Below are 12,112 nucleotides of genomic sequence, written 5' to 3'. Positions count from 1 at the left end.
TGGACTTAGTAATCTATTTTTAGTAATAATTTATAAATTTTCAAATCTAAGAATAAACTAAAATTCATGACAAAACAAATGGACTTCAATTTAAATTACCAAACTATTGTCATCACCAATTAAATAGTATAATTAACTAAAATACTAAATGAAATATTGTCATTAACAATATTGTTACACATCTAGATAAACAAATTATAACCCAAATCAAGGCTTTAAACTTTTACAGGCTACCCAAGTAGCCCAAATCTCTTGCATCTTTGTCACTGTGTTGTCATTCAATAAGGTCATTGAAGTTGTCATAATAGTGTCGATTAGCAAATCCTTAATAAATCAAGCAAGTATGACCCGCATGAGACACCAGTCCAATCTTTGGAAAGATCCTATTTTCAACCTTCAAAAGAGCATCTTTCACTGTGCAACTTTTTTGGCAAGTGATTCATTATGCCACTCTGCTTTAATAATTTTGGGAACAACTCCAACAGTAGCTCCATACAAATAAAAAATTCACATTCCTCAAATACTGATATGTTGCAGTCGTAAACATTCATGACTCCTTCATTCATGAGGATCTCAACAGTCATAATTGTTTATTCTTCAAATTCATCACTGCAAAAATCCCCTGTCCTAATTCAATCCATGGCACCTAGATATGACCTCTTTCTTATACAATAGTCAATGATATTCTTATCCCATACATACTTAATAATTAAATCCTCAATTAATCTATCACTAGGAGTTGTCGCTTCTTCGCTGAGTTTGTTGTACCTACTTAAGAAGTTATTGTAGAAGTTGAGGTCTATGATCCTATACCCAAGATCATAGTACTCTGTGAATTTAAGGTGTCTCTCCCGCATGAGGTAAAGAATTTCATCAACATACTAATATGAGAATACAATTTAAATAATTGAGTAACTTATAATAAAAATTGAAAAGATACAATAGATGGGCCATTGGTTGCATAGGTTCTCTGAACCTGCTAACAGATTACCCATCTACTATAACTTATACAATAGATGAGTCATCTGTTGCACTATCTGGTTCATCTATTACATAGGTTCTCTGAATTTGCTAACAGATTACCAATATACTGCAACTTATGCATCAGATGAATAGACTGCTGCAGTAGATGAGTCATTTGTTGCATAGGTTCTCCGAACCTATTAATATATTACCCAATCTATTGTAAACTAATACAACAGATGGATAATCTATTGTAATAGATGACTTAAAAGGTTAGAAATAGAATAGATAGAAGGTTATATAAAGTAAACTTACCCAGTCCTCATACTACTGCTCCATATTTATTATGTTTTGTAAGTCTTTTGGCCTAAATTCATACACAGAGTAGACTTCTTGAGCCTTTTTGGATCTGATCAGTGTGTTCATCTTAGACTTCTTGTTGTCTTTCACCAACTTATAGATATTCACCTTCTTTAGTTATCCCTGCTCTTGTTTGGCCCCTTGAACTTGCTCAATTGTGGAAGAAAGAGGAATTGCACTTTTCCTTAATTTAATACCTGATAGGAACTTTGAAATTGTTTTCCCCCTTCTTAACCTCCAATAGAGTAAATGAATCTATCAACTTTTTTAATGGTATGACACCCCTCCTAGATATCAATTCCTTGGCAAAAATAGTTATATCATCAATGCTTTTAATTAAGTTTTCATGTCTGTCCTTGTATTCTTGGCATTTGCATGCAGAATATGAGCTTGAAGAGGGACCAAAAGTGGTGGTATGCCCACTGAAAAAGGTGAATCCACCATATCTATCATATCCACCATAGCCACCACCAGTATGACTATCATCATGGTCAACTCATTTTTTAAATAAAATTTCATGAGCATTATAAACATGTTCATCACCATCCCTACACCAGTCTCACCAAGTCTATCTCCAATACCAACATCAGAACCAACAATATCATAAACACCATCATTACCATCAGCATCCAAATCTGTTACAGCATTACCAAAAACCTCAAAAACAAGCTTAATAAGAAAAAATTGACCTTCCTTAGTTGCATCTCTTTTGATGGTTGTTGCTCCAATAAATTCTTTCTTTATTAAGTCCATCTTTGGATCTGATTTTGTTTCATCAATACTTAGAGTAAAAAAGACAGGTTTCTCCAACTCTTTCTCAAAAGGTACAAGCCAGAGATGCGTAATCTATACATAAAAATAGATATATTAAAATCAAATAATAATTTATAAGAGATTTGCAACAGATAAATCATATTGTAACGATCAAAAATTTGATAAAATATGTAAAATTTGTGATTTTATATGAATTAACTATTTTACCCCCTCTTCGTAGTTGCATTATGGTATTTTTGGGTGTGTGGCAGTGATTGACATGGTTTTTGATGTATTTTGGTACCATTTATATGATATTGTGATTTTTGATGGTTTCGAGAGCCTTATTTTAGACTTATGAGAATACCTTTTGATCCGTGCAATAGATGGGTAAATAGACTATGCCATCAGCTCTAAAATATCAATTTTAGGCTAGATAGACCTTTGGTTCGAGTTTCGATGCAGCCGATCTTATTTTGATCTATTGATTGGAAAGTTGAAAAATTGGAACTACCAATGTGGGACTCATATTTGCTCAAAATGACCTCTAATGGAAAATCCAACTTAGCTAGAAGATTCGAAATGTCAATTTTAGGGTGGTAAGATATTTGATGTGATTTTATAACTTTTAAATCTCCTTTCGACTATTGGTTTGGAAAATTACAATTTTGAGTTTTGGGGGTCAACTTTTTGAAAACAATGTCTTTTCAAAAATAGAACTTTGTCAGCGCGTTTGGGACGTCAATTTAGTGTGGTTAAAAGTTAAAAAAACAACGAATTTTCCTTGTTAGTGCAGATTTTCTGCACTATTAAAATAGTTTTGGGGTCCATTTTGCTCATTTTTCATCTTGCCTCTTTAGAGTTAAATCTTAAAAGAGTATGACAACTTGAAAGTGAAGCTTGGAAATCTAGATTGACGTCTATCTCTTGATTTTATTATGGATTTAAAGCAAGAATTCACTTTTTTCTTAGTAATTTATCGATAAATTTTTCAAAACCCCAAAAATCTTAGGGCTTGATTTTAAACCCCAATTTCACTCATTTTCACTTGACTAATGTTTTTATCTTATAATTACTAATTTTTTTTTATCAATTCTTGATTTTAACTAAGATTTTAAATATTTTATCCAGTAAAACTCAAAAATAGTTTTTATTTGATTTTAACCTTGTTTTGACTCGATTTAACTTGGGATTTTAGATGTAGTTTCCTAAAACTATGGAAAACATGTTTTTAAAGTAAAGTTTTAATTTTTCCCTTCTTTTTTAGAAACCTGTTCTGGTTGTCCGTTTTGACTCCGAACTAAAAATAGTCAATATAAGTGTCTTTGGTTTTTTTTTGAAGCGTAGGTTTCATATTTTATGTTTTTAGTGGAGTTCAAGATTGTTCGTTAAAAGTATGGTCATTGGTTCGAAGTATAGCGGACCGATTTCGGCTTTTGAGGTAGGTTATGACTTAACTCTTTCAGACTGGGATGCATAGTAAATGATGGTACAAAATACATGTTAAGGGTGTCAAATAATTATGAAAAATGGTCAATCATGTGTTTTCCCGTGTGGGGGCCTATATGTGATGTAATCGTTGAAATTGAGATATTATGTGATATATGTAACTGTGTGAGGTCCTATTTGATATTGATAGACTTGAATACATGTTAATAATGTATTGTGTTGTTAAAATAATTAATTTGTCACCATTTATGTATTGTGATTATATTCATACTTTATTGGCATATGAGATAAGTTAAAATTCATGGATGAACAAAAATAATGACTGGATATTGACTCACATGGTTGTAAAAATATATCATTGTGGTTATTTGTGGATATATATCATGTGTTGGTTGTGAAAATACTCCTTGTGATTGGTTATGAGCATTACATCCACATATCATACTCATTCATGAAATAATGATACCACCGTGGCAACACCTGAGTAACATTGGCAATATTTTTTTGAAAACCCTCCCTAAGGGATGTGCCAGGGAGGAGATATTGTAATACCTTATAAACCCCTTTTCAAGGAATGTGCCAGAAAGGAGATATGAGATATGTGGATTGTATACGAGTTGACGAACCCTCCATGGATCCCTATGTCGAGAAATTTTAGCTCCATAGGTATATATGGGGATTGTGCGATGATCTCGGAGGTTGTGCGATGACCTCGTGCATCATCATCATCACCATCATCATCATCTTATACATTGCACTTACTTTATTGTGTTTATATTATGTTGTGTTGTTGTATTGACTTGCCATCTATGTAATTATCTTATCTTTTTTTACTTGTATTTGATGATCTTGTTTATGCAAGCGGTATGGGATACCGTTATAGGATATTTTTTGATTGTAGGTGACGTGCCCTTAGTGTAGATTTTGTATGCTTTATTTACTACTTTGCTTGGTTGGCCTATGATATCTACTAAGTACAAATGGACCATACTCATGCCTACTGTGCCCTTTTAGTATAGGTCCTAGCTCGAGTGTGCCTTAGTTTGCTTGACTCGGGCGATTATTGGAGCTTCCAAGGTAGCGGTTGGACATTTATGTGTCCAGAGTTCACCTCTATCTTTCTATAGTAGTTATGTCTTTATAAGTATTCAGAGACAGATATTATTCCCTTGTGGTTATTTTTTTGATGTATTTGACTCCTAGATTGTATTGGTAGTTTTCACACTATTGACACCTGGTTTTGGCCATGATTGGTATTTTGGATAAGTTTTTTTTGCATTGTTATGATTAGTTATATAGTTTAACTTCATTCTAGAAGCCTTACCTTGGGATATTTCTATTTTTCCTCTTTTTATATCAGTTTGGATGATAGGCTTACTTGCCAAGGTACGCCGCGACAAGTGTCATCATGACCCTCATTTTTGGGTCATGACAAATTGGTATCAGGGAAGCCAGGTTTTATTGGTCTCAACGGTGTAAAAATGAGATTTCTAAAAGAGTCTCCCAGATCGGTACGTAGACATTCGTATCTATCTTCGAGAGGCTATAGGACGTCTTTTTGAAACTTCCCTCATTTTATTCTTTATTGTACAAAGTTCTTTCATAACTTGTGTTCTGAGTTGTGTTTCACTCTTTCTGCGCAGATGGTGTGGCTTATACTATTATTAGTTGAGAGATACTATGAGAGATTGGTAGAGATTATTTGTTGGTTGTAGGCCTTTTGATGCTCCTGAATTGTTATGGGATCAGTTTGCTGATGCCTTTCTTGAGAGATTCATGCCTTACAGTTTGAGGGATCAAATGCAGGACGAGTTTGATCATTTAGAGTAGGGCTGCATGACAGTTGCTGAGTATGAGACATGCTTCTATGCCTTGTCTAGATATTCCTATGATAGCATTTCCACTAAGTCTATGAAGATTTCAAAGTTTGTGAAGGGTTTGGATGTTTCTCTTTAGTTGACTACATCTCATATGGTTGTGTTTGGGGTTTATTTCCAGAGTATAGTGCATCTCAGGGAGGCGCCAGGAAGGCACGACATTTTGGTGAGTTCAGGAGTCAGACCTCTTGAGGCAGAGATTTTAGAGGTTCTTATGGATACCATGGTAGGCCAGTGACATCCTTATATAGTTCAGGTGGTGGATCTTTTAGTTCAGTAGTTTAGGGTAGCCGTTCGGGATCAGTTGTACCTTCTAGTATTGAGGTTGGACATAGAGGTTGTTGTATGTGTGATAATATTGGCTATGTGGCCAGGGATTGTCCCCGTTGGGTGATTGGGGCTACTCCTATTTCAGTTGTGAGACGTAGGAATTCTACCAGAGGTGTGAGAGGTAAAGATGGTAGAGCCCGTGGTGGTGGTCGGGGGCCACCCAAGTATTTGGTGGTCGTGGTCAGTGTTATACTATACCATCCAAACCTGATACAGAGGCTTCTGATGCTGTGATTACCAGTATCATCCTCGTTTGTTTTAGAATTGTACCTACATTATTTGATCCTGGATCGGCTTTCTCTTATGTGTATGTGTATTTTTCTTCGGGTTTGATTTTGTTAGTGAGCCTCTTCCATGCCTATTCATGTATCTATCTGTAACGACTCGAGACTACCCCCTTGTTATTACATGGTGCTTACAGTCCTGAAAGACCATAAGCTAACCTTTGAGTTGGTACTAGCTGTAAGCACTGAATAATATAACCATGAATGCGGAAGAATAACTGAAGTGCCTTAAGGTTTTAAATATCTGAATTTAAACTAAAATATAAATCTAGGAAAAATAAATGTCTGAATCTGATAAAGTGTTGATAAACTGAATAACTAACTAATTGTAATATCTGAAAAGCCTCTAAGACTGACTGACTGAGAGTTGATGGGACAAGCCCCCAACTAACTCTACTGACTAGTGAAATAAAAATATGAAATAAGATAGTCTGTCCTCGGGTGATGAGAACTCACCACTGGTACTGTACTGTTGAGAATCTGAGGGACTAAGTGCAATTCGGGAACTGAGCGTCAGCACCTATGATATGAGACATCATAGTGCAAAATAAATGTATGCGATCAGTATTTTGAATGTACTGGTATGCTAAATAAGGTAGGCTAACATGTAAAGTTTCATGAATAGAAGTAATGATCTATCTGAACACACATGTCAAGCATGGAATATTGAATAGAGAACATGAAATATGTAAATACTGAACATGCATGAAAGTCTATAAAATACATGAAAATCTCTAGACTCTGAGGATACGTGACCAAGCATATGACATGAACTGGATGAAATCTGCAAACTAAAATACTGAAATTAACTAAAATCTGTACGCTTTGGTCAAGCAATACTAAGACTGAAGAACTGAACTGGAACTGTAACTGAGATTATATCTGAAACTGTGGGAGGTATCATCTAACAGACATTCCCCAATTTGAGCTAATCGGGGTCCAACCTGTAACCCTAGTTGGAATGGTGTTAATACCATGCCACGGGTACTAAGGTTGGCTGTGTGGATCCACTAAATTGATATTATGTCCAAAGGACTAAGGGTGTCAAGCCTGAACTGACGGGTGACCCCTGTGAGATAGTCAAGCCTAATCTAACAGGTGACTACTCATATCGTATGCTGGCTACATAGTTCTGGAGTATAGGGACTGCTATTAATGTCTCTGCCTATCTGACAGGGAATTCGCCATCCCTACACTCAGTCGGTGCTAAATTCTACTCCCATCTGGATGACACTGAAACGCTAGACTATTTTGAGTTTAACTGACTGATTTGATAATGCTCATGATATAATATGAAGTTATTCTGAAGATACTGAGACAACATTGAATAAACAGCTATAGTTTCAGGTATTCAATACCCCAGGACTCAAAACAATAGTAGTAGATGACACTAAAACATTGAAGGGCATAACATGAAGACTCTTATTAAATCAATTGCTCTTGTAGGCATTTTATCAAATACTTGAAGTTCATAGTTTAAAATAATCATAGAGTTGCTAAAGGACCGGCATGATTGACATGAAATTATCATGGAAAACACTAAGTCATGATTTAATTCACCAAATGATGACACTAAAACATGAGGAATCGAATAACAACAATAACTTCATTAAAACATGGTATTAAATCAAAGTTCATGGAGATTAATGGATGAAATCATGATTTAAAATCAAATAACTTACAAAGATCATAACTTAACAATTAAAAAGGTTACTTGAGCTCCATGGATGAAAGGAATCCATGGATGAACATCTAACATACCTGGAATGCTGAATTTGGAAGGATTGATAGAGGGTTCTTGAGAAATTACCTTGAATTTGAGAGCTAGGGTTTTTTGTTCTTGGAAAGGGGATCTTTAATTTTGAAGAAGAATTGAATAATCATGACTACTTAGGATGTTTAAAGGTTAAATTTCATGTTTTAGGTTAATTAGGGCCGTGGAAAAAGATCCAAATACCCTTAAACGGATTTAAAAACTGAAGCTGAAAACTGACCATCCCAATTTTTGGCCTTGGCGCGATGCGCCACCATTATGCCAAGCCACTGGAAAAGGGAAAACTGGGACATGGACAGACGACGTGATACGCTAGTATCTCGGTAAGCCTTGGAATGCCATTTTGGCCATCTCCGCAATGCGCCTTGATCGCGGAGGCCCACTGAAAATTGACAAATGGGAAATTAGCCTACTCCGCAACGCTCCATGATTGCAGAGCCATAGTGGAAATTGACAATTGTCATTTGGGCTGCCTAAGCGACACACTGAGGGTTAAAATGATGGTGTTTAACGACCAAAACTTAAAATTTGTATAACTTCTTACCCGATTATCGGATTTAGGCAAATTTTATATCGTTAGAAAGCTAATTGAATTTCCTATGCAATAGCAGGATCTAAACTAAAAAATAACAAATGTTTCAAAAATTTTATATATGAATACTCATGCACTGGGACTTAGATTATGCTACAGAAATACAGGGTGTTACAATATCTCTCCCTTGGGATCATTCGTCCCTGAATAAAATTGGTTAAGCTAAGGGAACTGATAGACTGATCTTACACACTAAATATACATGTATGATGCACAAAATGTATGACTGAACTGATTTATGAATGCACGACTAACATGAACATGATGTGCAACTGAAACTGAGTATTATAGAGAAAAATCTTAAGAAGATTTGGTACCTTATACTGAATTTGGATTTGCGGAGAAAAGATGAGGGTACTATGTTCGCTTATCTACTTCTGCTTCCCAAGTGGCTCCCTCAACGAACTGATTCCACCAAAGAACTTTGACTAGTGAAACTTCTTTGTTCCTTATTCTATGAACTTGATGATCAAGAATTTTGACTGGATCTTCCTCAAAGGAAAGACTGTTCTGAATATCTTACTTTCTAAGGGAACAACTACAACTGGATCACCAATACACTTTTTTCAACAATGAGACATGGAACACTGGGTGTACTGAGGCTAAATCTGAAGGAAACTCTAGCTCGTAAGCTACCTTTCTAAAATGACTGAGAATTCTGAAGGGATCGATATATCGGGGACTGGGTTTCCCTTTCTTGCTGAATCTCTTCACTCCCTTCATGGGAGAGATTTTCAAGTACACAAGATCACCGACCTCAAACTCGAGATCCTTCCTTCTCATATCTGCATACGATTTCTGTCGGCTCTGGGAAGCCTTAAGTCTTTCTCTGATCAACTGAACCTTTTCCAAAGCATCAAACACTAAGTCAAGCCCTACTACTGCCGCCTCACCTACTTAAAACCAACCAATTAGAGATCTACATCTCCTACCATAAAGAGCCTCAAATGGATCCATACGGATACTGGAATGATAACTATTATTGTATGCGAATTCAATCAAAGGCAAACGATCATCCCAACTACCCTTGAAATAAACAACACATGCTCTCAGTATATCCTCAAGAGTCTGAATGGTCTTTTTTGCTTGACCGTCTGTCTGAGGGTGGAAGGCTGTACTAAGGTGGACTTGGGTACTAAGACCCTTTTGGAATGTTTTCTTGAAGTAAGAGGTAAACTGAGTACCTCTATCTGAGATAATAGATAAAGGAATATCATGCTACCTAACCAACTATCTGAGATAGATATTGGCATAGTCCTCGGCTGAATAAGAGGTATGGATTGTCAAGAAATAAGTTGATTTAGTCATCCTATCTACAATAACCCAAATAGAGTCATGTTGATGGCGAGTACGAGGCAAACCTATCATAAAGTCCATGTTCACTTCCTTCTATTTCCACATGGGAATACTGAACTCCTGTATGGACCCACTAGGTTTCTGGTGCTCAACCTTAACTTGCTGACATGTAGAGCTCTTAGCTACAAACTCTGCAATATCTCTCTTCATCTCACTCCTCCAATAGATCTCCTACAAATTATGATACATCTTAGTGGCCCTTGGATGAATAGAGTAGCACGCACCATACACTTCTACAATAATTTATTGCCTCAACTCATCTACACAAGACACACACAATCTACCTTGACAACGCAGAACACCATCTCCCCCTTGGGAGAAAACCTTTATTTTTTTATCTCTGACTGAATCTTTTGACTTAACTAGACTGGCATCTCCCTCCTGCTTTTCTTTCACCTCAGAAACTAGAGATAACTCTGAGCTACTCTACACCCGCACACTACCTTCTACTGAATTAAGTAAATGGATACCTAGTCGGGCAAGCTGATGGACTTCCTGAGCTAACTTCTTCTTACCATCCTCAACATGAGCTACACTACCCATGGACATTCTACTGAGAGAATCAGCCATTACATTGGCCTTGCCCGAATAATACAGAATGCTCATGTCATAATCCTTTAATAACTCTAACCATTTTCTCTAACGCAAATTCAAATCTTTTTGAGAGAACACATACTGAAGGTTTTTGTGATCTGTGAATACATCTACATGCACCCCACACAAGTAATGCCTCCAAATCTTTAAGGCAAACACTATAGCTACTAGATCAAGATCATGAGTTGGATAATTCTTCTCACGGGGTTTAAGTTGTCTGGAGGCATAGGCTATGACCTTATCTCTCTGCATGAGGACACAACCCAAACCTACTTTAGATGCATCACAATACATGACAAAACCATCTGAACCGTCTGGTAGAGTAAGAATTGGGGCTGAGGTGAGTCGAGTCTTCAACTCCTGAAAACTTTTCTCACATGAATCTGACCTCTAAAACTTAACTTTTTTTTGAGTCAATCTGTACATGGGGTATGCAATAGAAAAAATCAAACCTTCAACAAACCGGCAATAATAGCTAGCAAAACCTAAGAAACTCCAGCTATATGATGGAGAGATGGGTCTAGGCCAGTTTATCACCGCTTCGGTCTTTTGAGGATCAACTCTAATGCCATCACCAGAAATAATATAACCAAGAAATGCCATTGATCTTAGCTAGAATTCACACATATTAAATTTAGCAAACAACTAATGGGCTCTAAGAGTTTGAAGCACTACTTTGAGGTGGTCTGCATACTCATTTTTGCTATGGGAGTAAACAAGGATGTCATCAATGAAGACTATGACGAACATGTCTAAGTAATTCTTGAACACATGGTTCATAAGTTCATGAAGGATGTTGGGGCATTTGTAAGACCAAAGGACATGACTAGAAATTCGAAGTGACTATACCGAGTTCAAAAAGCTATTTTTGGAATGTCATATTCTCTAACTCTAAACAGATGATAGCTTGATCTGAGGTCTATCTTGGAAAAGTAACTGGCACCCTGAAGTTTTTCGAACAATTCATCGATTCTAGGAAGTGGATATTTATTCTTGACTGTGACCTTGTTCAACTAACGGTAGTCTATGCACATTCTGAGAGAACTGTTTTTCTTACGCACGAATAGAATAGGTGCGCCCCATGGGGAGATGCTGAGTTTGATAAATTCCTTATCTAAGAGATTCTTCAACTATTTTTTCAATTCTTTAAGTTCAGCTAGAGCCATTCTGTATGGCATAATAGACATAGGCTGAGTATCTGGGAGAAGGTCTATTCCAAAGTCAATTTCCCTTTCGGGAGGAACTCCAAAAAGATCTTCAGGAAACACATCTGAGAATTCTTTTACTAATGGGACTGGCTCAAGAGTAGGAGTTTCTGAGTTAGATTCTTTAACTCGCACGAGATGGTAAATGCACCCCTTCGATATCATATTTCTGGATCTAACGTACAAAATCAATTGACCCTTAAGAGTTGTAGTACTACCCTTCTATTCAAGGACTGATTTATTTGGAGACTAAAAATGAACTATTCTATTTCTGCAATCAACTGAGGCATATCATGAGTGGATCCAATCCATACCGAGAATGACGTCAAAATCTGTCATCTCTAACTCCATGAGATCAACTGAGGTAACTTTTTTAGATATTGTGATCGGACAGTTCTTGTATACCTGCCTGGCTATAATGGAAACACCTACTAGGATAGACACTGAAAAGGGCTCTGCTAGAGTTTTAGGACTGACTTCGAGATTGATAGCTATATATGGAGTTACAAAAGAAAGAGAAGCTCCAGGGTCTAGTAAAGCATAAACATGTAAGTGAAAGACCTACAACATACCAG

Source organism: Capsicum annuum, unplaced genomic scaffold, assembly GCF_002878395.1.
Source record: "Capsicum annuum cultivar UCD-10X-F1 unplaced genomic scaffold, UCD10Xv1.1 ctg2816, whole genome shotgun sequence".
Lineage (NCBI taxonomy): Eukaryota > Viridiplantae > Streptophyta > Magnoliopsida > Solanales > Solanaceae > Capsicum > Capsicum annuum.
The sequence above is the reverse complement of the archived record's forward strand: the minus strand, read 5'-3'. Positions refer to the sequence as shown.